Source organism: Lycorma delicatula, chromosome 5 (assembly GCF_047948215.1).
Source record: "Lycorma delicatula isolate Av1 chromosome 5, ASM4794821v1, whole genome shotgun sequence".
In the NCBI taxonomy this organism is placed as follows: Eukaryota; Metazoa; Arthropoda; class Insecta; order Hemiptera; family Fulgoridae; genus Lycorma; species Lycorma delicatula.
Genome location: NC_134459.1, coordinates 69,042,233 through 69,070,004, shown reverse-complemented (window position 1 = coordinate 69,070,004; position 27,772 = coordinate 69,042,233). Strand labels below are relative to the sequence as shown.

At 28.8% G+C, this 27,772-nt stretch overlaps 1 long non-coding RNA gene across 1 annotated transcript in view; it reads right to left on the bottom strand.

Annotated features, from left to right (window-relative positions):
* LOC142325412 (uncharacterized) overlaps positions 1 to 27,458 on the bottom strand; it is a 240,284-nt gene extending 212,826 nt beyond the window's left edge. Inside the window, exon 1 of the long non-coding RNA XR_012756536.1 lies at positions 27,399 to 27,458. This is a non-coding gene — a long non-coding RNA (uncharacterized LOC142325412). The remainder of the gene's footprint in view (positions 1 to 27,398) is intronic.
* Positions 27,459 to 27,772: the final 314 nt, after the last annotated feature.

The window sequence follows — 27,772 nt, the reverse complement described above, 5'->3', positions numbered from 1 at the left end:
GTGGTCACAACCGTAACTCGAAAGTTCAAATGTAAAGCAAACGTGTCAACCGCTATACCACTAAGCTTGGAAGGTGTATTTTAGAATAAGTTACTCTAGTGAAATTCTATGTTACAATGCTCAGTACTGATTTAATAAAATATTTTATTAAGATCAGCACAATATATTCGAGAAAAAGATTTAATTTACTATGTTGAACAAAACGGATATTTATTGAATTTTTTAAAGTGAAATTTATATTTTATGAGAAATAATTTATTAAAAATACATATATAATAGTGTGTTAATCATGATACAAATATACGTAGGATATTATTAATTGATTTAATGTATAATATATGTTTTGGAAACCCATGAATAGAATAGTTTATAACAATCCATCATCGTATAACAGGAAGTTTATTAAATAATCAGTTAGTCGTTTATTATTTATGATTATGTCTTTTGGGGATAATATTACACGTAAGTTGCTCATTAATTACCCACAAACTTATCTTGGGGTTGATATAATGTTATGTAAAATATAACATGTGACTTATCGGTTATAAAAATTATGTACAAATATTTTTTTCAAAACTCTATCGGAGATAAAGGTTTTAATAGAGAAAAACATACAAAGTATTTTTACATACATATGTTTTGATTTGTTCATATAAGTAAAATAACCACTGTATATGATAATTTAGAGGTAATAATCTAATGCCATTTCGAAAGAAGAAACATAAACTAGTCTTAAGTTTTACAACAAAATAATCTTACTACAGAGATTAAGTATCTAATAAAACGAAATATAATACTTTTAATATTCATTTATGTATTAAAATAGTATTATAACTTTTTGTATAGTAAAATCAATTCATCAATATTACATGTTTCTATCCGGTTTCTTATTAAATAGTACAACTGTTATTTGAAAATAAAGCAAAAACTGAACGTAACTTATGAAGAATGAAACTAAAATAATCCTTACAACTATACAGAATATCAATTCGACACCAACATATTAAGACACAGTACATTAGTAACATATTATATGAATTAGTTAGGTAGTAATTTGGACTGGTAAAACAAGAAAATTATATACTTGCCATTCCCAATTGAGATAATTTGTAATAAGTACGATTGAAGTAGAAGTAGCATTATGTAAGTGTAAAGTGGTTTTAATGGATGCAAAACATCGTTGTTGCATTTTAACATATTATAGTGCAGCAACTCTATTGCACAATAATAACATAAAAGTTATATACCCCAAGAAACAAGTAAATATACTAGTTTATAAGTTTATTTTGTGTTTTGTTATATGTTTTGTTAAATTTAATTTTCTTGTTGACACATAATAACTGGAATAAAGTTACTCGGTTGTCGTGTATACTAAGCGAGAAAGTGCGCTAGCTCACACATTCAGACAAAGTGTTTAATTTAAATAACAATCTATATCAGAAGTGAATTCAAAAAGTAAATACCTTTTGAAAAGTGTCATAATGATTAATAAGGTACGATTAAAACATGTAATTTATTTACCGATTTACTTTTTGGTTAACTGGATGATAGTCTAATTTTAATTTTGCCTCTTGAAAATTTTATTACTTGAATGTAACCATTTTACTATTATATAAAATCTGATGATTAGATAATTAATATATTTGGATTCTGTGAGATACCACAATCAAGTAGATCGTAAGTGTTTCATTTAAAATATAACTCGCTTCTGAAACAGGCATAACCATTTGGAAGAACAATAAGCATTTTGCGCACATACTTACTGGGAAACAATAATAAAGTGATTTCTAGATGCCTTCTTAATTGAGCTAAACATACTGTTTCATATCAATATATCAAGTTAATCGAAATAAAGATGTTTTAGCGATACAAATAACACCTTTTTCTCTGTTCATCACAGGAATTGTATGGCACTTAATTTTTTTAAAGAAGCCAAATCGTTACGAAAGACTGGAATAGATATTATACAACAATAAAAAATAATCTATCCCTTTTAAAAATATATATATATATACTTACTGCAATAATTTATTTATAAATAAATAATATATTTTATGAAAAATGATTTTTTTTTTTTTTTTATAACTTATAATAATAGAACCATAAATTTCTGTTATGTATACCGATATAGAATCCATTTCAAATGTTTGTTATGAAAACTGATCATTAATTTCATTTAAACTAATGTAAAAACGAATAACTTTTGCTAAATGCTTATTCAACTAAATTGGAAACCTTTTATATTAGCCCAAATTTCATTTACAAAACGTTTACTTAAAATCTAAATTTTGATGATCATTTCAACTGTTGAACATTCTCTATCAATAGACATTACAGAAAGTGTATATATATATATATACACACACACACACACACACACACACACACACACACACACATATATATATATATATATATATGAAAAAGAAATGTGATTAAAAATATTCTTTGACTAAAATAGAACCAACTGATGTCCCTTTAGGCAATCCCAATAAAAGGCGTATATTTAGATTTACCTAGATCATAGAAACCTTTAAACCCACCAAATTTGTCTTGTTATGAACGCGTCTTCCCAAATCAGCTGATTTGGAAGACGAGAGTTCCAGCGTTCAATTCCTAATAAAGGCAGTTACTTTTATACGGATTTGAATACTAGCTTGTGGATACCGGTATTCTTTGGTGGTCGGGTTTCAATTAATCACACATCTCAGGAATGGTCGAACTGAGACTGTAAAAGACTACACTTCATTTACACTCATACATATCATCCTCATTCATACCATCCTCATTCATCTTCTGAAGTAATACCTGAACGGTAATTCCCGGAGGCTAAACAGGAAAAAGAAAAGATCATACAAACCTCCATTCCACACTGCTCACCACGAGTTAATGAATGCCTCTTATACGTCATGGCAGAAAAGTAAGCCACGCACAAATGATTTGATTGTATGGTTTTAGGAAAATTTGTAACAAATCACATAACAAATACAAAAAAAAAATGAATTAATAAATCATCCAATGGATTGTTAGATAATTAAAAAAGGTAGTGACAATTTACGGAGATCTACAGAATTTTAGATATTTATTCCTCTCCACGTGATTAGGACATTTTAAATGACCTTTACGCTTAATTATTTTATAGTTTATTTATTAAACAATCTTACCTAAAAAAAAAAAATATAACGTGCAAAATAATAGTAAACAAAAGATAAAGTAATAAAAGTTTGCAAATTTTCAACTCTGAGCAAAAATATTCTAACCTAATACATCTAAAAATATAACTTAAACCATCTAATATTACAATATTTTGGGTTAATTGAACAAAAATTACTTTTTTTCTGATAAGTGCTCCAATTAAAAAGATTTTTGAACTAAACACACCACCATTTAGAATTTTCAAAAATTCAGTTTCACTTTAAATGTTTATAATTTACGTCGAAAAGTTTAAAAAAGCTAATACAGCTATTATAAATTCCTGGCATTGGTTATTTATTCTTATATAGTGGAAAAATAATGAAACATATAAAAAATTACCTAAGATTTATTTTTTGGGGTTGGAGTTATTTACGATGAAGTTTTATCACAAAAATTATCATTGTTTAAATAAGAGAAAAAAAGCTTGAAATATTAGAAAAAAATCGGTATTTTTTTACTTTTTTCTACTCCCCCAATTCCCAAAATCACCGTCCTAGAAAAGGTTTTTTGATTTTCTATGTTTTCTATGTTACGGAAAAAATTTAAATAAATTTCAATAAAAAAAATACAACCAATGAAAAGTAACCTAATATTTCTTTTTTGGGGGTGGGTAGTGAATTATGATAAAATTTTATTGTAATATTATTACTAAAAGTTTATCATTTAAACTTTTAATAATATTAAAATTTAAATAATAAATTTTTTAATACACTTTTGGCACCTGCATCCTCATTTTTGCACTCAATCTATTTTTTGGGGGTCCCTTGCAGTACTAGTATGCCTATGAAAATAAAAAAAATTATTTAAAAAAATTGAATAAAAAATATGCAATAAATAAAAGAGATAGTTTTTTTCGATTTTTGGGGAAGGAATAAATTTGGGAGAAAACTTTTTTAAAAATGATAAAATAAACATAATATAAAGTGAGGTTATCTTTGCAAAATTTTGAGAAGATTAACCCCACAAAACTCCCCTCTAGAGATGCTGATATAAACATTTTACCAACAAATTGTTTCACATACAAGAGTCTACAAAATTTCATCAAAATCGGTTTATCCAATCAAAACTTTAAATTTTAAACACGCCGACACACTACATACGTACGTACGTACATAGGAACATTACCCCTCTTTTTTCTTTGGTTTTTGGGATTTCTGGTTCATGAAAATTTGACAAATGCAAAAAAAACTCATACCCCAGTTTTTTCTGATTACCATTTAGCGCACTTGATGGCAGGAAAGTAAAGTGAAAATTTAGACAAAACCAGGATTTTTTTTAATGATGTGATTTTTGCGAAACTTATTTTTATTAAACCATTCATAATATTTACTGAAAGCTATAAAACAAGTACGAATAAAATATTCACAAAAAGTTTTACTCTCAATCCTCCACGAAGATATAAAACAATTTTAATGATACATTCCCACCCATCATTGAACTTTTTCTAAAATTTAATAGGATTTATACCCGAAATCAGTATGTACACTAAATTTCATGAGCATAGCTCAAACCGCTTCTGTAGTGTAAATATACGCTAACACATATGTAAACATGTGAAATATTTTTTTTTTGCAAAAGGTTTCGTATTTTTTTCTCAAAACAGATTAATAAATACCAAAAATATTCCTTTTTTTAATAAAAATAATTAAATTTTATTACGTAAAAATTATTACTAGGAAAACTAAGCATAATTAAATCTAACAGCCTATACATTAAATACCAGAGCCCAACCCATCCGATAAAAAAAGAAAAAAGAAAGTACCTTGTAAATATAAAAAAAAAATAAAACAAAATCGTAAGATATCATTCCACTTTATAGAATAAACTCTCAGTCTTTATTTTTGTTCAACTTCAAGAAAACTATATATATATATATATATATATATATATATATATTTTATCACCTTGTTTTCTTGTCCTTTTTTCCGGAAAAATACATGAAAATTGTGTGGTTCGTGAGATCAACGACCTTACTACATTCAATCAATCATGTTTTCATATATTATATTACTTTTAGGGACATTTTGTACATTTTCTTTTAGTACATTTTTATGCTTTATGACGATATGTTTTTAGAAACGAAATATATTTTTTTATATATTTTTTATGTATAAAAACAAAACAATTTTTATAAGAAAACATACCAAATCAAATTAGAATTATTTCATTATAGTAATAATCATGTCCGTGTAACAGTAAACATCATATTTTAGTAGTGGCCAAACTCCACTTTTTAAGACATGAATAGAAATAAAATAATGGGTCACCGTTATGACAGGTCAAGAAATTTTTAAAAAGGCCAAATAAAATTTATCTATTATTGCGAAATAAATACATATTTTTTTCTGATAAAAAGAATCTTTCACCAGAAATTACGAAGCACTTTGAATCTTTTTCCAATGGTTCAGGTAAACCTGTTTTGACTTATAAAATAAAAAAAAAAACAGTTTTATTATTTAATTTAGAATACGCGTATTAACAAATTTTCAGTCAATAAATATTACTATATATATATATATATATATTTTTTTTTTTTTTTTTTTACATTTTAATATTCGACTTTACTTGTGCTATTTTCTAAGTTCGAATTTCAAAATATTTTTTAAAAAGTATTTTCAGTGGGTAAAATTTAATTATTTTTCAATTAGGCTGAATAAATTCCTTAACATATTTCTCTCATATCAAGAAGATTAATTTCAATCTTTTTTAAATATAGAAATATAGAAAGTTTTTAGTAAATACGTTGAGATAATGGAATCATATTAACGACTGATTAACTATTTCGTTCAATGAAATTTAAAATCGTGTATTCTGAGTTGTTACGGTTTATTTTACGAGTGCCATAAATTTGTACAGATGATCAGTTTTTATTATTGCCAGATTATATTAATTACTAAAAAAGTAAAACAACTAAATGCACTGAATAAGTAACAAATAAAACATATTAAACATCTACAAAATAAATTAAAATATAATTAAGGAATATTTTGATAATAAAACATAATTGCCGTACTGACTTTGTATTAGAATCAATGTTCGATTTAAATATAAATTTAAATTAAGAATTTAAACTAATCAGCATAGAATAAAATAGAATTACAGTTATAATGATTATGTATTATCACTGATAATAAAGTATGTTAATTCAACAAAGATAAAACCACAAAATATATGCATACACGCACAAACATATATATATATATATATATATATATATTTATATAATTTAATTTAAGCGTTATCTTATTATCCTTCAGTATTAGAATATCGGTTCAAAATTGAAAATTAGGGATTAAGGGATAACGCATACAGATAGAAACGGGTACACAATAATTGCCGTTTATAACCTAATACATCTTCAACAGGCAACACAAAATGCAATAATGTTCAACCAATTTTGATCATTTCAGTAGACCCACACGTACAACCTCGCAAAGCAATTGCTGTTTCCCTTATCATAGTTATTATTATTACTGCTCAGTTATTTCGTACAGAATTACAATTATAATATTCGAAATTCATCCATTAATCTACCGTTATTAATATAATAACGGTTATTTACAATTTTCATTTCTAGATTAAAAGAAAAAAATTATTTTTCGGAGTCGTAATAAAAAGTAATTAATTTAATAATTATAATTAAACAACCCACGGTAATGTCAGTTAATTTTAAATTCTGTTATGTTGTAATTTGTTAATTTTTAACAGTATAATTTAAAGTTTACTCTAAAATTAAAATTTAGATTGAAACTGCTATTAAATCTTGATTAATAGCCATTCTTGACGCACCAGAACCCTTTTCTTTTTCCTATTTAGCCTCCGGTAATTACCTTTCAGGTAATACTTCAAAGGATTAATGAGGATGATATGTATGAGTGTAAATGAAGTGTTAGTCTTTTACAGTCTCAGTTCGACCATTCCTGAGATGTGTGGTTAATTGAAACCTAATCACCAAAGAACACCGGTATCCACGATCTAGTATTCAAAGCCGTATAAAAGTAACTGACTTTACTAGGACTTGAACTCTGAAACTTTCGACTTCCAAATCAGCTTATTTGGGAAGAAGCGTTCACCGCTAGACCAACCCGGTAGGTAGGCGCACCATAACCCTGCTATATATTTATTTAACGATACAGTATACTTAATAGTATTTAAATGGTAAGTCCTACTGTAAACTGATCTTTGGATTAAATTAATAAAATTATCTTAGGGAAAGATAGTATGAGAGTAAAAATATATAAGATAAGGACAATTATAGAACTGTAATTGACCTGGCAGTTTGTTGAAGAATATCGTCAAAATAAAAATTTACAAACAAAAACACAAAATTATTTAAAGAAGTCGTTATTTATTTATTGCCGCATCGGAAAATTTGTAGACGATCATTCTAGATATGTGTGACATGTTATTCCCAAAGTCAAAATTATATTAAAATGCTTAAAAATGACTAGCATCGAATGCCAAGCTTACTGGGAAAAATTAAGAGAGAAGTGGTTTCTTTTTTACGTTCTATATTCAGCCGAATGTATTGTTTTATAACAACAGCAGAGTCCACAAAAAATGGAGGTGAACTTTTACCCTTCACAAATTATATCTTCGTATTGACAACCACCACCTTAATAATTATTTGATATAAGTTTCTTATAGACTTATTATCATTTAAGAGTAATGACAAACTGATGATCCTCATTACTCTCAAACACAGCAATTGCCTGTCATAAGTAATAATAGAATGATAATATATATTTATTTACGTATCCCAGGTAACAGAGTAACAGCACAGTGACATGATGTCAACAGTACTCTGCAGAGATGCCAAGCCATCTGTGCGCAGTCTGGCGAGTAAGTTCAAATGTACTTGGTAAATGTGTAGTCTTGAACAGACTCAGGCCGACAACTCCTGAGAGTGTGGTTAATTGAAACCCAACCCCCGAAGAACACCGGCATCCACAGTCTAGCATTCAAATCCATATAAAAGTATCTACCTTTACAAGGACTCCAACATTTGAACTCTCGACTTCGAAGATCAGCTGATTTTTCAATGACGCGTTTAACCACCGGACTAACGCGACGGTTTAAATTTTCTATCTCACATAATTTAATTAAATCAGCTATTTCAAATTATTACCTTTTTATGTTTACTTAGTAATATAATGTTTATTTTTTATTTTTATGTAAACAGATCCATATTTTAAAACGTCATTTCAGCAGTTGTATACAAGAATACTAAAATCATTATTTACCAAAATTATGGTCTTTATTTCATTTTAAAGTTGAAAACCTGCGAATGGAGGAAGTTTTAATTTACTCACCCAAAAATAAGAAAGGTGTACACACTAATCATATTTAATTTAAATTTATTTCTTTAATATATAATGCTATATAAATTTATTTATGAATCAAATAATTACTTAATTTATAATAAAGCTTAATTTAATAGAAATAAATTACATGGCATTAACCTCCAAGATGCTGAAAAGATTTGTTTTTAAATAAATATCATAATTTGTAATATAAATGGAAAATACATTTTCACTCCTTCAGGAAAATATAAAAAGCAAATCTTTAATTTTCATGGTGGTTATTATTGAGCATGCCGAATAACTACACAGTGTACGTTATATTTAATTTTTCAATCAATTAATACAAATGTAGAGACGGAAGCACGGTCTTTTATTAATTTTCTTTACGAACACTGTAAAACTAAACGTATACATTTCCACAAACTGAAAATTTTCCTCCCATCATTATTTCTTTTGACATAACAGCAATGAATGTAAATTTAAACTACTGTGCTTCGTATTAATCAGTGTCGTTAAAAAAAATCATTCATTATTTATTTTTACCCTAAAGTAAGATAATCTGCGTTTTTAACATTATAGAGTATATTTAAACTAAATTTTATAAACTCCTTTTTTCCACAAATCATTACATATAAAGTTATCAAAAATATATTGCACATTTAACATGTTAATTAATTATTGTATTGCTTTAAAAACTGTTTAAATTGTACAATATAGAAAAATACAAATCTTCTAGAAGATACGAATTGAAGAGTATGTGGAAAGTATGAGGTAATGTTTCATTAGGAGACCGAAGACACTATCACTGACTGAATTTTAAAGCTTGTTATTCTTAGATCGATTCTATGCAATGTTACACGGAATAAATTACGATTACAGACATGTAAGCCTCAACTAAGAAATAAAATCAAATCGAACGATCATCCCAACCATGTCAGGTTTTTAAATGTCATGTTAGCCAAGATAAATAATGAATAATGAGTATTTCTTTAAAACGTATTTTTACAAATTAAACAAAATTCCATGCCACTGGTTACACTGGTAAAAAAAAAAAACATTTCAATGGTTACGATGATAATATCAGGTCCTACCGGCTGAATTTTCTGGTCACCATAACTAATTGGGATGAGATATATTTTTGAAATACTCCGAAAGTACAAGTTTGGGAGAACGCTTTAACTTTAACAAATGCGATCAATTGTAAGTTTTATAGCACGTAAATTGGATAATGGGAAATCTGGCCACCGTTAAGTTTACATCTCACGCAGTTAAGGATTACTTTCCGGGCTATAGCTGTAACGGGAAACTGTTTAATTCGGTAAAAAAAAAAAAAAAACTAAAAAACTGGTCTTTTTTTAAGTTTTGTGCCTTAAGGAGATATTTAAAAAATTAATAAAAACAATTGCTTTAAATAAATTATAAATAACCTGTAAAAAAAGAGTTTATTCCATTACTCCCAAGACCAAAAATATATTTTTGTCAGACGGACATTTGTTGCGTATGTACACATGTAAGCCTGTATCTGATCTTACAACTCTTTACATCGTTTACAGATTTTCTTCAAACTTGGTAGACAGGTACTACCTTGGAAGATTAAAAATTTATTAAATTTTTAAAAAAAACTGGAAAAAGGAGCGGAGGTGTTTTGGCCGAAATAAAATTTCAAATGTTTACTTGGACATCAAAACAAAAATTTTTCTTACAAATGTTGAATTTTTCTTATCAAGATCACAAATTACCAAACATTTTTATTTAATATTCACCCCTACCCAAAAAGATTGAATTTTTATATTTTTCTTTTTTTAGCATTAATATACACCAATATAAGTTTTCTATATTGTTATACTTAGTTTAAAAGCTAGAGCATTCCCGACCCTCTAGCCCCTAGGGAAACCCCGAAACAGACCTAGGGGCTCCGCAAGGCCACAGGGCTTACCTCAGAGCCGCAAAGCTCGCTTCGCTCGCCATTCCCATCAAGCCAGAGGGCTTCCCTTCTTGACCTAAGTAGAGTTCGTTACCCTCATGGTTATGAGAATAACTTTGATAAGTAACAATTAAATATTTAAGCTTTACAGAAACCTGAAAAACAAGCTAAATTACAAAAGTCAAACTAGCAGTAACTATGGTACCTAAAGTACACACCTTTGACAACGAAAAATTCGTAACTTATTTCTGTTTCCATGGAGACAGAAATATAATAATGAAGTAAAATGAGAAATCTTTCTTTTTCTTTAATAAATATCTTTAATTCCCAATTTCAACCTTAAGGGAGGCTAGGTCTTCTGTCTATGGCTTAAAACCTTCTTTGGGATAACACGATTGTATCCTGCAAATTTGAAAGCAATCTGTCGGTTGATTGTCGTGTGTTGCGAGAACAAACAAGCAAACTTTCGGCTTTATTTTATCTTTAACTTTTTAGCTAAGATTATCTTATCACCTAAATCACTTCAATCTTTTTATATAATTATTTATTTAAAAGACAACTTTAAAAAAGTTTTTTTTTAGCCTCCGGGACCACCGTTGGGTATTGCTTCAGAGGACGAGATAAAAAATGATTACAGCGTGTGAAAATGCCATGCGTGACAGGGATTGGAAACCAGGACCTCCGAATTATATAAAAAAATGATTATATTATGTTTATTATTATGGTTATTATCATTATTAATGTAAGAGATTAACATTACTTTTTGAAATTTAATCAATTTTAATGTTCTACAAAATACAAATATATATGAAAGCCAGTCCTTGTTCAATTTTTTTATTTGACAAAAAAATTGTTGAAGATATATTGAAAGTACTTCCTAAATAATCATCAGTCTACAATATCTATTGACCCAGGAGTTAGTACTTAAGATATTTCTATGTAGAAAAATTATTTTTATTACATACTTAACCTCCTTCATAAGCAATTACAAAAAACAATTTCATTTTTAATTTCTTATTGTAGAACGTAAAAATTAAACACTTTGCATTTACGAAAAAAATATATGATAAAGCAGTATGATAATTTTGATTAATAACGTATTTATTTGTAATTTTATTGTCCTTTTGTGATTTTGTAACAGAATAAAATTTATATTTTTTGAAAATTTATAATCCATGCATAATTTTTGTAGAGTTTTAGATGTCAATATTATTACTGTTATTACTATAAAAGTACCATGCGTATATACAATGTATATAAAAGCACTTTCCATATCTTTTAGGCATAGCTTAGCTTAACTTATAATAAAACTTCAAGGAAATGTGAAGTGAAATATTATAGTGATAGCAGCAATGGAGTTGTCCCATAGGAGGATATGGAACATCGGTTCCCTTTCAACAGTTTCACTGGAGATGGTCTTCCAGCTACCGATTCGTCTCTTACACTCGGAGGAGTACTTTGTTATTTTTTGACTCGTAAATATCCACTGAAAAATAAATATTAAACGAATAACATACCACATTATGGAATAATATACGTGAGTATATACTTTTCCATTCATATTTCATTCTATTTCTAAACACAATCTGTTGAGTTTTCAAACAACAACTAACTAAGGAAGGTGTAAATAGTTTTTCTTTTTTCATTTGTTAGAATATTACTTTCAATTTAATAATAAATTAACCAAAAAAAAAATAATATAAATTATTTGATTCTAAAAAAGTAATGCATAGTTTTTATTAATTAATACACATTTGTTACTTTTTATGTAAAAAAATAACCTAGTCATAAAAATTCCTAACTATACGTTTATGTAAACTCCTCTTTATTCAACGCAGACAAAAACTTTTACAAGTATCGGCCTTTCATCCGGAGGTCTCGGTTTCAAATCCCGGTAAGGCATAGCATTTTACATACACTACAAATTCCATTTCCCTATTCGAAGCACAAGCCTCAATCTTATATGGCGATATCATTAAGAAAAAAAAAAAATTACATCAAAACATTTCATAAAATCAAAATCCTACACGAGATTTAAAATTTAAAAAAAATTAGATACAATCTTTTAAACTAACTAATCAGAAAATTCTAATTTTAGAATCCCTTTTAAGTAAATATAAATTTTCTGAGTTAGGATGCACAGAAAGATGGAATCAGCTTAAGATTTTTAATTTAATATTATAATTAAAATAAATTTTTCCGTATCAAATCTATGGTTAGTAGAAATGAAACACTAAACTTCCTTTTAACGTGATGTTGGATCAGTTTATTAAAATTTTGCGAGTATTGGAGAAAGAGACCATTTACATGAAGTTTAGAAATTTAGTTTAAAAATATTTCCGAAATAAACAAACAAATTGAATTTTGAAACTTGAAGATTTTACAAGTACTTCATAATTCATTGCTTTTGCTGTCTGGACCTCATAAAATGATCAAATTTCCTTTCTTTTTCCCCAATATTCTTCATTTTCTAAGTGCAATTCATTTAGTTCTTCAATCCACACTCTAGATTCTCTCTCTTCCTCCTGGAAACCCTTAAAAATTGAACATTATTTTTTAAAAATATATTTCTATATTTTATTAGACCAGTGTAATTTTCATCTCCTCAATATCCCTGAAATTTTCAAACCAGTTGTTACTTGTCTTTACGAGGGCTATTCAAAAGTTATCTACACTTTCGTTATATTATACCTTCAAGATTTTCATACTGCCTACTGCGCATGCATGCTTAGAGCTACTACAGGCGGTGACGTGCGAAATTTGATCCCGATCGCGTCATTTCCCTTCCGGTTATTGCAGTGTAAATATGTTCAATCTGCTAGCAGTTTGCATCAAAAAAAATTAAAAGTGTTTTTTCGTGGATCTAGAAGTTTAAAAGCGGCCGGACGAGTGTGAAGCACGTAGAGTGAGCAGGACGCCCGTCAAACTCCATCACAGACGACAAGATTCAGCAAGTTCAAAAGACAGTTATGGCGAATAGATGAGTTACGGTTAAAGCCGAACTGAGGGTTCCATCGATAAGATGAATTTTTAAATTCAAAATTTAAAATTTTGAATTTCAAAATTGTAGAGAAGGGTTGTAGAGAAGGTATCTTCTCATCGAGGTCATCAATTTTCCACAGACTTAGACGTTAAGAAAGCGATCCAAAATTGGCTTCACGATTTCTTCTTGGAAGAAATACGCAAGCTTGTGAACCACTCAGACAAGAAAATTGACAAGAGAAGTGACTATGTAAAAAATTGATGTACACGTTTGAACCTTACCTTTGTGTAAATAAATAAATAAATAAATAGTAGAACGAAAAACGTAGCTCATTTTTGGGTCGCCCCGGTACATTGTTATTGAAATGTTCATATATTATCTTTGCTACTCTGTTCTTGTTCATGCTGACTAGGTATCATAGAACATACCATAAAACATTATTCGTTTCTTTCGAGTCGCGCCGGTTAGTTCTACATGTAAATATAACTCTTGGTTATGTACTTTTCTATATTCATTTTCTCCCATCGTAAGTTCCAATATTTTCCTCAGAATTTTCCGTTCTTTCTTTTCCATTTCTTCTCTAATTTTTTTCGATGTTAAACTAACATTCTTGTTCAATGTTAAACATTCAGATGCATACAGAACATTTATTACTGTTTATTACTTGTAATAACTGTTTTTAGGATTGATTGGTACTTATCTTTTAGTATCTTTTGTTATTTGGTAAGCTCTCTACCATTTTATTCATTCTTATTTTGTTGGCTTCTTTCTCTAAACCATTCAGATGTTTAATTTCTACCAAATATTTAAATTTTTCAACTTAAATCTTTCAATTTATTGTTTTATTTAAGTTAAAAAAAATACAGTCGTAAAAATAAAGTAATCTTGATCGGATAGACATTATAAAAAAATAAAATAAAAAAGTAAGCTGCAATATAAAAAAGAAGTGAATAAAGAAATATTATTTATTTCCTTTTATAGATTAATTTTGTAAGGAAGTAGAAATAATAGTATTAGAAAAAAAATTAGAATGGAATAAAAAGTCCACGGTCAAAAATTAAAAACGTCAATATTCTCAGATGATATAGTTATATTGATTTAAACTACGAATGAGTTAAAAGAAGAATGGATGTAGAGTATTGATTCATCATTAGGAGAGAAATTCAGTTTGAAAGTAAATAACAGTAAAATAAAAGTAATGAAATTCAACAGAAAGGAGGATAATGAAGAGTATAAATTTTAGGTCAAAAGAATCCAAAATAAATAAAAGTCACAATTTTTTTTTGTATTTAGAGAATAAAATTAGAAAGGATGAACGGAAGTGAAAAAGACATCAAAGAGAGAATTACGGAAGCCAGGAATGCTTCTGTTCACAAAATAAATCTGTTAGTATCACACACAGATTTAGGAAACGGAAGGCCTTCTTTAAAACTTCTGTATGGCGTGTAACGATTTATAGTAACAAAACATGGAACAAAGAGATGCCAAAAGAAATAAAGAATATATATTATTTTGAGGTCCCTTTTTTGATGAATTATTGAAAAACAGATAAATATTTAAAAAATTAAACGGGCAGATAAAGTACAAAAAGAAGACGATTGAAGAAGACTAATCTGTCTTCTACTAAATTATTCACTGTGATTATGCTAAAGTATTCACTTATCCTAAAGTATTCATTTTAGCATAATCTTGTAAAAATAAAAATAAATTCGGAAGATTATCCAATCTAGAAAGCCATACATCATTGTTTATATAAATTTAGCCATCGAGGCTGTGTTTTTTTTTTATAGTTTTTTGTCGGTGAACTTGGTTCTAGAAGGCAAAGAGAGTAAAAAATAAACGAATATTAGGATTATTACAACACATGAAAAAGAAAGTTGTGGATATAGGGTAGAAGAGGTATTTTGATATCAAAATACTGGCAGAGAACTGAAGTATATCAAATCGGTTAAATGATAAAAAATAGAGAAAAACTATATCAATTACACTCTTAAAGTTTTAGATGGATATTTAAATAATAAAAAAATGAAAATACAGGAGAAAATTTTCAAATGCTTAATATGATTTGAACCCAATACTAGCCAGCACATCCTTCATGTACATTCTTCGTATAGCTCGTCTGTAAGAATTCAATAATTGATACAGGTTTTGTTTCTTTAGCACAGTATGAAATGTAGCAAAGATTTGTGTTTTGAAAAAAAAATCGGATCTGTCAAAATGAATAGCCAGGAAAAATTCACATAGTAGAAAGGATATGTGAATATGACATTTTTAAAAACTAGATTATAAAATACGAATAAAAATAAACATTTTACGTTTAAAAACTATTGATGTACAAACAAATTTAAATGTAAAAATTAAAAATGTTAAAAGCAGAGTGAATTTAAACTCCAGTCATCTATGTTAAAAAAATAAGACAGGAATCAAGTTTGTTAAAAACATAAAACAAAAAAACAAGAGGAAATTCAATCTAGTAATATTACGTCTTCCAATTTGTGAAAGCGCTTGCTTGTTACAAGAGGATTGCAGTCAAAGTTTGGTGTGTGACACGGACTATACAGAAAAACTATTTTGACAAGAGACGTTTTCCTCCGTGAATGAAGCCAATGTACTCGTAACTTATAAAAACGAAAAAACACCAACAAAAAATCATATTTGTTAACTACACGCTCTTATGTAACTGATATAACAAAACTCATTTAATTTTAACGATACTTCAGGAAGTTTTCTTGTTTGAAAATAATATCATTTGTTTGATACACTTTTCATTCAGTAAAATATTAAGTTCAACCATTTTACAGTTCAAATATTTTAATTATATACTTAAAAGTTTGAGCCGAGAAATTACAATAAATACTTTCAAAAGCTCTGATTTATCGATAAATTACAATATATTTTCTTTTTTTCTTTATGTTTGCATGCCTAAATATAACAAATAGGTAGATATGCATTGACAAAGTTTCGTAACATAATATTCCCAGAAATTTACTTCCCCAAGATTTTTGAAAAGTATCGATTTATTTTATTATAAATAAATCGATTATTTATTAACAACATATAATCGATTTATAAATTATTTACAATTGTCCGTTATATAAGTGAATTTTTTTTTATATATTTTTTTAAATCGTTATATTAAAAAGGTTCTATCATTTTGTTTGAAAACAATCACTTTCTAAAACTTTCATCTGATGTGAAAAACAAAATTCTTTGAATGAATTTTAACTAAAGATTATTAAATTAGAATATCTGAAAAATGAATTAATTAAAGCACCTCCCGTAAATTTTCATTCATTTTCCTCATTTTGTACTTAAAAAAAAGTTCCACATTAAATTAGTTAAAAGTTAACTAAAATGGTAACCATTTATTGAATTAAAAGAGAAAAGGAAAAAATTCTTACGAAGTTCTGTTAGGAAGACCAACTTTTCACAATATTATTTTGTTTTTGTTTTTCGAAAAAATATCAACTCATTCCATTCTAAAATTTTACAAAAAAACTGTTTTTCCCTAAAAAATAGTTACACATCATAAACGCACTATAATAAAAAATGTTAAAAAATAATAAAAATGAAAATATTGCTAACAATACAAACGCAGATAAAGAAACGTCAACCTTCCAACTTGCAGCATCATAATGCCCACACTTACCTTAACCCCGAAAAGTTTTTTTTCCATCTTAAACTGGGCCTAACTCAAGAACGACTCAACCAATCTTAATTAAATTTTCATATGAACTACTACAGCATATCTAACCTTCAATGAAACTGATTGAGTAATTCTGGAGACTTTTGAACCACAAAATTAAATACCGTTTTTATTACTCTATAAACATAGAAAAAGAAATAACAATAATGAATATATAACATACAAAATAATAATTCAAATAAAAAGGACAAGATTTGTTTAATGATAGTTAAATTTTTAAAAAACAGAATACTCTCTAATTTACTAAAAACGTTTTAATGATTGATAGAACCTAATATTGCATTAACAAGATAACTAAAAAAAAAGTTCATACAAATTAATTTTGTGTAAATATTATTAACTTTACTGTTTACGATAGAACTAACTTACACTTCACGAATGAATAGAATACTATCATTTTCGCTACTGTTTACCAATAATTCACCGAACAACTTCCTGCTTTCCCGCATCAAACTCGAGCTTGGGAAACTACTCATTATTATAGTTTATTACCATGACTGCGCCGAACACGACCTCGCAGAAATACTGAATGTTATCACTTGTTATCATGACTACGCCCAACACGGCTTCGTCGAACAACCACATCCGCTGGTCCCTGTCAGTATTTAGTGACTACGTCCGCTAGTCCCTGGCAGTATTTATATACCCATGCCTGCAGAACCAGTACCAGCCTCAACCTTTTAATGTTGAAGCTTAATAATTTTCATTGTCCGCACCCTTGTTGTCTGAGAGTAGGTTGTACGTTTATGTCACGTCCTGCAGTATTAAGGAGTACGTGGATGTACAAAGGTGCTTCAAGTTCTGTCGTTTTGGTCACAGAGCCAAATTCTGCAAGTATGCGTCCGTCTTCGTGCACTGTGGCGAGGAAGGTTACAAGCGCGATGACTGTCCGCAGAAAGCCGAGGCTCCGTCGTGCGTAAACTGTAAAAGGTTGCGCAATGAGTCCAAGCATTCGGTCAACAATAAGGACTGTGGTTGTTACTTACGTGCGGTAGAATTGTATTTCAATTCCTTGGATAGTTAGTATCCTTCGTTGAAGCTTGGTATTTGTACGCAGAGTTAGGAAATTTGTTGATGTGAGTCTCGGCGTTGTTTTCTACAACGCCCATCGCAAGCTGGGTGATCTGGCAGGTCATTTTGTTGTCTGTTCTGTGAAATCATAATCCATTTCCACTCTGATGCGGAGGGCTGTAGGTATATTTTTGCGATGTCAAATTGCTTCTTTGGCAATATAAAGTTTTGATCGCGAGCTTCTAGTGTGGTAAGACTCTGTTAGCAGAGTCGCTTCCACATCGGACAAGAGTGGATCTGTCTTTTATTTTTCGCTAGTCTCAGTCTTAGACTAAGTTGCCGTACTTATTGATGGTGTAGACCTAGCAGAGTTTAGTTTTCCTTGCGGTTTTTGCCGCTGTTGTTACTTGACTAGTCTGCTGATTCTCTAACCTGTGTTGGCGTTTGTGGGTACCATGTTCTATTTAGGATCTCAGGTGGCTAAGGCTCCACCCAGGCAGTTGAACTGGCCAGAGGTAGGGGTGCTAGGCACCGGCCTCGGTTAAATTTCTAGTTTCAATGTGGGTAGTGCCCGGGGAGTAAACTCCCGAACGTGATTTACTAACTTTAGCATGACGATTGGTCGAATTGGAGTGCGCAATTATTAAGGGGGTAATAAGTTAAATGTTGGTTGCGATCAACCTAGTGCGGTCCTCAAAGTTGGAGCTGAAGTGGGAGACTAGAGGTTATACTCTAGTCTAGGACCTCAGGTCTGCTCCCGTCGGGAGCAGACCTGAGGTCTGAGGGAGTGAACTGGCTGCACTCCAATAGCTTAATTAACGCTATGTTGTTGCGGTGATTTAGACTGAATTTGCTGTTTGACATGCTGTCGTGGCATACTTGTTGCATTAGTACGTACTGGATACTTATAGTTTAAGGCATTAAAGTGGTGATATGCGCGGGGTCTTCGATCTTCCGCGTGGGGGCTTCTAGCTTAGTTCCTGAGGGCCTTCTTCGGAAGGCAAAATTTACTGGGGCAAAATTACTGATGTAGATGTCCCTCGGGGCATCTGCATCGGTGGCATCTCACGAGGCCGGACTGAGCAATGTGGAATGTGATTAGTTTGAGGCTAACAAGATGACCTCCGTTAAAGCCACAACTGGCAAGGAACGGAAAGGGTGGTGTAGCTACTAGACACGCTACGAGATGGGATCTTCTCCCCTCAGGGGGGAATCGAGATGTCCGCACCCTTGCGATTTTCTATAAATTCTTTTCTCTGTCCGGTAACGCTTCTGGTCAAATAAGAGCTTTTGGAGGTGCCATTGTTTGTAGTATAAAGAAAAAATTGTTAAACGAACCTGTTATCCTAAGAAAATAATCCCGTTTAGTTCCTTCTGGATTCTTCTATTCATTATTATTTTCTATTTCTTCTTCTTAAATGGAAGAAATCCGTTACCCTGGTCGGTCCATTACACTGAAAGACACTGGACAAGACATTATATATATAAACACTTACATACATATAAGGAAATCTCAATTTAAGTAAATGGTATTTTCGTACTTCTCATATCTCAAAACAAACAAAATTAATTTTCAATCCCCACTTCCACCGTGTGGAGGAAGTAATACCGTACTTTTCTTCGAAAAGTCAGTAAAAAACCCTTAACGAAACTACCTATGGAATATAAAAAGGAATTATTGAATATGTAAATACAATGGCGAAACGTTTAAAACGAACGGAATGCAGGAACAACAAACTTAGCGAGGTAAGTAATATATATTTTACGTTTTTAAAGAAATATATAGAATCACCGACTATTCTAAAACTTTTGTTGTAATTATTGTTGAAATAAAAATCAGTTATGCGGTTTTGTAAGGTTTTTCTTTTTATTTCATAAATATTTTAAATAACTGAAAATTACATTATACTGCTACAAAAAGAAATAACAGCTTATAAATTAAAGGAAAAAGAAATACTAGTATGTTTTTACCAGTTATCCGAAAACGGTTGATAAGTTACAGAAGTTAAGGTTCTCCTGTTAAGAAGAGCGGTAACAGAAGCGCGCTTAGTAAAACTAAATTGCGTTTGTATGCCATCACACTCAATGCACATTTTCAAAGAGTAGCAATTTGCCCGACGTAATAACGAAACGTTGCAATGCTTCGTTCCCTCTGATCCGCTCAGCTTTGTGTTTTTACAACTCCCCTACAAAACCGGAGCGCGCAATTGCTAAAGGATTTGTCTGCCTATTACTGCACTTCAACACATACATTCGTAATAATGGAAAAGCATACACAAATACTCTAATACTGTCATCTTTTTCTTAAAATAAAACCCATTTTTTTTAAATAATGCTAAAAAAAAATATTCCGTAGATCCTATTAAAAAAATTCCTTCTCAAAAAAAAGAGCATATGAAATTTACAACATATCATTTGCTACAAACTTCAAATAAAATATAATTATCTAATAATTCAATTTAAAGCAAATAGTATCTTATTAGTTTTATATGAGCAATACAATAAAAACTTCTCGATAATATCTTAACCGAAGGGAGGTATAGCAAAATAAAAAAAAAACATTTATTTTAATTTTAAGTGGTGGGGGTTGATTTTTTCGAAAAAACAATTGGATTATTTATGTATGTAACAAATTTGTTTTAATAAAGATTTCTCTAAAATACCGCTGAAGAAAATAGAGATTTTATTCGCGATAATCCCCCACCCACTAAACGAATAAAAAAAATAACATATTTAATGAATATACAAAATATTTGAGCCAAATTAAAAAAAAAATCAGTGTGGTCAATCCTGATATATAAGGCCAAAAGCCGTGGAAACCCACACGCATACGTACGCGCATACATATGGTTTTTATGGACTAGATGATGAAGTATTTGAACCCTAAAACGTAAAGATTTGCAAAAAATATCCGATACCTCATTTTTGACATGATCACCATACTCTCCCCTTTACTATAGGTTTCTACCAATATTCGCTGGTAAAGTAATACATATGATTTATTTGGTAACAGCAATTATTAAAAACGCAGTAAATGTTTTTACGTTGGATGGTCAGAATCATCACTTCAAGCTCGTAAATTGGTGACGCATGTTATGCGTTAAAACATGTAATAATTTCTTTATTTCACAATCTCGATAGATGAAGACATTGATGATTTATCTACGGTTTCTCTTAATGTTTTATGAAAACATGAAATATTGAGTTTCAGCTTTAAATAATTGTTTTTAGCTAATGTTAACAGAGTAAAGAAAAGGATATTTGAATTTTAACTTAATTATTTATATATATCTTAACATCTAGATATTATTGTATCTGCTTAATTTTTGTGTAATATTTAGTAAATAAGTAAAAGTATCAACGAATAATTTTAATAAATAAAACGGCATTACTATTTGTAAAATATTCGATTCAGATTGGCGTTATTTATTTAAAAATGTATTTAACCTTCTGCCTAAACATTTATAATTAATAAAATTAAATTTGACTTATCAAATTTCAACATAATTAAAAAATATGTTATTTGATTGTATTTTTACAAATAAAAAATATACGTTCTTACCAAACTACTTGGTCAGTACGAGAACCCTAGCCCTAGTTGGTGTGCTTTATTTTTAAAGAATTTAAAGCTTTTATTGGTAATATTTATAAGATAATTACTTGTCATTCAATTAGTAACAACACGAGTTGCAACAATGTTGCATTTTGGTCATTTCAAGTAATTATATAGGTGTAGTTTGTTTATTTACAACTTCTGGTCTGAATATTTATGTAAATCTCATTCCTTTTAATGTTATTTTTTCTCATTTTAATTTGAATATTTTAAGAAGAACTTGAATTTTTTCTTAACTATAATCTGCTAATCTCAATGAACATAATGAGATTGATTTGGTAAAAACAGAGTTGTTTAACAAAACAACTCCGTTGCATTTTATTTTCAAATTTAAGCAACAAACCGTTGTATACTATTCGTTTTTATTTAAATAAAGAATATATTTAGAAAGAAGCTAGGTTTCATTCTAAAGCATTGTGAGATATCTTGTAAAGTATCTATTTTCGAAAATCTGATTTTACTTAAATCAAAAATTATTTCCTCTAATTTTTTTTCAGAAAAGAAAATTTTTTAACTCTTTTTTTTATTTTATTGGATAAAACAACAAGAGTTTAATTAGATTTCAGAATGAATTTAACTTGATACTATCTCGTTCTTAGAAATATGATACAAACTTAAGATTATGAAAAGCAAATCGATTTATAAATCGAAAAATTTATTGACTTTATTCCCTCGAGGATAGCAATGTATTTTTATTATACTGACGCACTTGCAATTTAAAACTGATAACTAAAGCTGTACAATCAAGAGAAATAAAATGGTTAGGAACTTACAACACAACACAAACCTAGTAGCAGTGTAGGTTACCCGAACAGCGGGAAAAAAAATCATAATACACAGTCAAATAAACAAATAAAGAGTCACGCTAAACGACTGGAAAACAAGGTTAACACTCCAAAAGCGTATAATAGAATTTTAGATTTTAATTCTAAACCTAGATGTCTATTACGATTGTTAATCATCAAAATAAACACCGTAAAAACAAAGATAGAAAACATAAAAAAATTAAAATCAAAATTTTAAATAAAATTTATTTATAATATACAATATTAATTAACAAGTTATCAGTAATTAAAAAACACTGTTGAACGAGATTAGCCGGTTTTTTACAAAAAGAAAAAAACTAAAAGTAACAAAAACTACAAAACTGCTACCCTTTTAAGTAATCCCAATATATAACATAAATTTTGTTTGAAAACATTTGAACAATTTAAACTGAATTCAGATTGCTCATCAACACTTAGTGCACGATTTTTTGTTGGTTGGAAGATACAATTTAAGAAAGCTAAAGACAGTATGAACCCTAAGCACGAGAGAAATTACCTTCATGAATAAAACTTAAATTCTAATTACAATTTTTAATAAACGGTTTTTGGAATGTTACCGTGTTTACTAATTTACACAAAAATATATTAAAATTAACTCAATTTATCCGGATGCTGAATATACAGCAACTTACACATTCCGGAAATTATGGAATTATAACGTAATCCTTGAAATATTAATTTTCTTCTTCATTTTTTCGTTTTTCAATAAACAAAGTTCTATCATTTGTTGAAACTAATTAAAACTTGTAAAAAATACTATAAAAATCTTAGAATTACTAATTCAAAAAGCTTTATAATAATATGATAAAAATTTATAATTTGAGAATCAGTTTAAAAAAATTACCAAAATTGATCAAGAAACATTTGTAAAACTCTAATTATACATGCAAGTACCTTTCCTGTTGTTCTCAGGATTAGGATAGCATAATCAAACAGTAGTTTTTTCTGATCAAAATGAACACAAGCAGCCTAATTAAAAAGTTAATGATAAAATCGTGGAAATAATCTTATAATACGTAAATAATTCATTAATAAATGAATCGTCGAACAAAAAGTTTTTTTATAATAAAACTTCGACTATTCTTGAAGTTTGTAAACTAAACTGTACCTTTAAATCTATCAAATATTTCTCAATGTGATCCATCATTTTCGTTTCTAAATTAAGCCCACAAATAGACCTCAAACCAATTTTTGGTTATGAAAACAAAATTGATTTTAAAAGTCCTCTACTTTTTAAAATTTTGAGGTGCCCTTGACCTAAGAGCAAACCAGAGGATAGTAACTGAAAGAAGAGATTTTATCTTAATTTCTATTTTCTGGAATACTGTGAAGCACTCATTTTTTTCAGTAGTCAGAAAAGAAAAGACAATGAAGTCGGAACTGTCAAAAATAAATAATTTTCGGAGTATTTCTAGCAATATAAATCCTTCTTACTTCATAATAAAATTAAATAGAACGTTCGTCTGATACAAATTAAATATATTCGAAATTAAATAAAAATATTGTTACATAAATGTAAAAAAACTAGCTTAGCCGGTGAGTTAAGGACGATGACATGAAAGACGTTTTATACTCTGATTTTGTGCAAAATTATTAAATAGAGGTGAAACGGATATAAAGTCGGTCAATTATAATCACAATGAATGAGAATATGTAGAAAACTCTAAGACCGGGACCGATGGAGAAGGCTACAGTGCGGTGATGTCAGGAGGACACTTTATGAGAGTTTGCAAGGACGACAGACTATATACAGTAAACCGAAGGACAGGGTGTCTATGGGAATTATCCGGCTATTACCAGCAGCAGAAGCCACCTGCCTCATAATGGGGCCATTAGCGTTAATCTTTAATCAAATGCCTTTAATGTATGTTCCTCGACTCATTACAACGGCGCACTTGGGGTTCTTCCTTCCTATCCGTCTCTGCATCAATGTGCCGCATAACTTTCCCCCTCGACCACCCAGACTATCAAACCGTAAACTCTCTCATCTCTTTCTCTATCTCTCTTCCTCTCCCTCTATCAAAGGACAAAACACACATACAGAAACACACACGCTGGATGCACACGAACTCGCACATATTTCTTGTTACAATATAGTAACTTTCAACAGACTCAACCTTCAACAAATTTAACACAAATCAGATGCAGCAAAAGACGTTAGTTATATCATTCATTAAATTGCATAATTTAAACCTCTGATGAATAATAAGTTTCTTTTTTTATTATCAAATTCAATAACCATTTATTAATAGAAGTTTATAGTTGTACAAAATATTCTGTTTTTCATCTATGCATTCATAAAAAATACTAAAACTTATTTCTCAATTATAATATAATGCAAAATTAGTAAATAATATAAATATAAAACCTTAAAAAAAACTACTTAGTGAAATATAGTTTCAAACATGCGTAATTTTAAGAATTTGATTATTGCACTGATAATAATAATGTTTGTGATAGCTAGAAAAAAAGAAAATTCAATTTCATATAGGCCAGAATTCAAATTCAGGACTCTGAGGTTAGAAAACTAAATTGCTTGACATCTCGTCCAACAATTTAGTTTTTGTTGCTCTGATATCTGTTTAATGAAACTGGTTATGAATATATATATATCCAAAAAATGAACTAATGACAAGCAAACTGGAACTCGCGTACCATCTCACGCAAACTATCTACAAAAAAAGATTCCGCCAGTCCAAGACGGACATCCAACCAGAACGCATACATGTAACATAATGCCTGAAACCACTAACAAAATGCGACACCCACATATTTTAACACAAAAAAAAAAGATCTCAAGTAAACTCCTAGGCCCAAGGAAATCTGATGATAACTACAAACTCCGAATCAACAAGGATCTCTACACACACTGTGAAAAACTCACAGATATAATCCAAAAATGGAAGATCCAATTCTATGGCCATATTTCTCGCATGAATAGTATAAAACTCAAAAAACTTATTCTCACGTTCATCAAAAAATAAAGAACAATAGATGGATCGACGATATCAGTACAGATATCGAAGAAATAAACATCAGCGAACAAGAAACACAAGATCGGAGCACATTTTGAGGGAAAACTAAGATTTTCAATGAATTTTTAAAAAAAAGTAAATAATAACTTGTGATCTGAAGAGAGAGCTCCACTAAAAAAAAAGTTGAAAATTACTGAAATAAAGAAATGAATATAAAAGACAATGATAAAGGTAATGTAATAATTTCATTATTTTCAACTTTTTTTTTCAAATTACAACAAACTGTTTTTCAACAGTACATGAATAATAAAATATTTACACAGTCCGACCGAAACAGTCATTACAATAAAACTGCTTTAAGAAAACACGTCTGCACGTGCTTCAGCCGTTAATAAGGAATGGATTTCCAAACCATTTCCTTCACCACTATATATCCGTAATTTTTTATTCATTCCTTATTAAACACGACTTTAGGATCGATCAAGCCGAATTAAAATTGTAGAAACCAATCCATCTTCGTTACAATTATTGATATTACAAAATAATTTTAAAATAGAATACAAACATATAATTATAATTATGATTAATAATTATGATTAATTATGAATTATGATTAATAAGTAAAAACCGATCTGCGTGGCGAAGAAGCGTATGGGCCTTTCATCCAGAGATCACAAGTTTGAATATTTAGAAATATTTAACATATTTCATATGTTAAAAATTTCCTTTTTCACCCTTCCCACATGCAAGCTTCTTTCTAAGCTTTTTTTAATTAATTTATCAGTAAATAAAAAACGTAAAACAATAATCAAACAAGATTACATTCCAAAAACCGTTTACAAAACGTTTTTATTAAAATCTCAACCTAGATGCCATTTCAACATCATTATCAGAAGATTCCAAAGAAAAAATTTAAATAAAAAACTAATAAAGAGATAAATTTATAAAATATATTAATAATAAACAATAATAACTGGCAAATAAACAATTGTTAAATTATTACTATCTCAAGGTATTTAAGCAAACTCACTCAACGGCAGTTCTCCTTCATCGTAAATACAGTATTTTTTATAATTTATAATTAAAAAGAAAAAAAAATTTAAATCTATAAAATTTAATATTATTTCAATTTATTCTACTCTTTAGTAGAAATTATTAGTCATATTGTGATTACACAGTTATTGCGGGAATTTATTATTTTAATCACGACTTAATAATATCATTTTACAAACAAAATATTAATTATCTGCTGCATATTTTTGTAATTTATAAATTTATTGGTAGTGAGTAATAAATCATTATTCTCAACGTTATTTGTTTCTTTTACATGTTCACGTCTTAAGATAGACATAACTTATTTTAGTTTGTTATTTTCTTTGACATGAAATATTTTAAAACTTTAATTTTTTATGGTTTTAATATAATAAAACATATTCATTCATCATTACCACAAAACCAATAATTTAATTCCCAGTTTAATATTTTTTTCGTAAATAAACAATTTGTGTAATAAACTCGTTGTTTTAGTTTTGCCTACTAGCACAACAATGAATAATGCTAAATGATATTCCTTAGAAAAGAACCAAAAGTAAAATTCTGCAACTGGTAAAAACGATGTAATTAATGAAAAGGCAAACAGCAAATTACTAATCGTTCGTTATCTTTTAAGATACCTCTAGTGTAGATCACATCCTCAAAAAATTAATAAAAATTAAACATAAATTATATAATACTCGTACATCACAATTAAAATATGAATTTATAACATGGTATGAAATCAAATCAAATACTGTAAAATAAAACATTAATTTGATATATTTATGAATTTTAAATTTAATTTAAAAAAGAATGTATTACTTACTCAGTTAATTTTATAAATAGTTCATTCCAATGCGTTTTTTATAGCCCAAACACAAAATCCTGCAACACAAGAAATATTACGACTTAATGAATAAAACAAGTTTTTTTAACTTAATAATTTCAAATATTAAAAATATTTTAATTAATATAAAAATGTATAAGAAAATCCTTGAAGAAAAGAGATTTATTAAATAAATCTGTGTTTTATAATTTATGTTAGAGGACCAGCTCTTACCTTCCTGTGTGCGGAAGGCAGTCGGTTTCAAGACCACTCATATTTTAACGTAAACGGTTTCTCGATAGTACGAGTATACTCGAACCAGCATTCTGTAGTTAAACTTCAAATTAACAATACGTCCTGACCTAACAATTCTG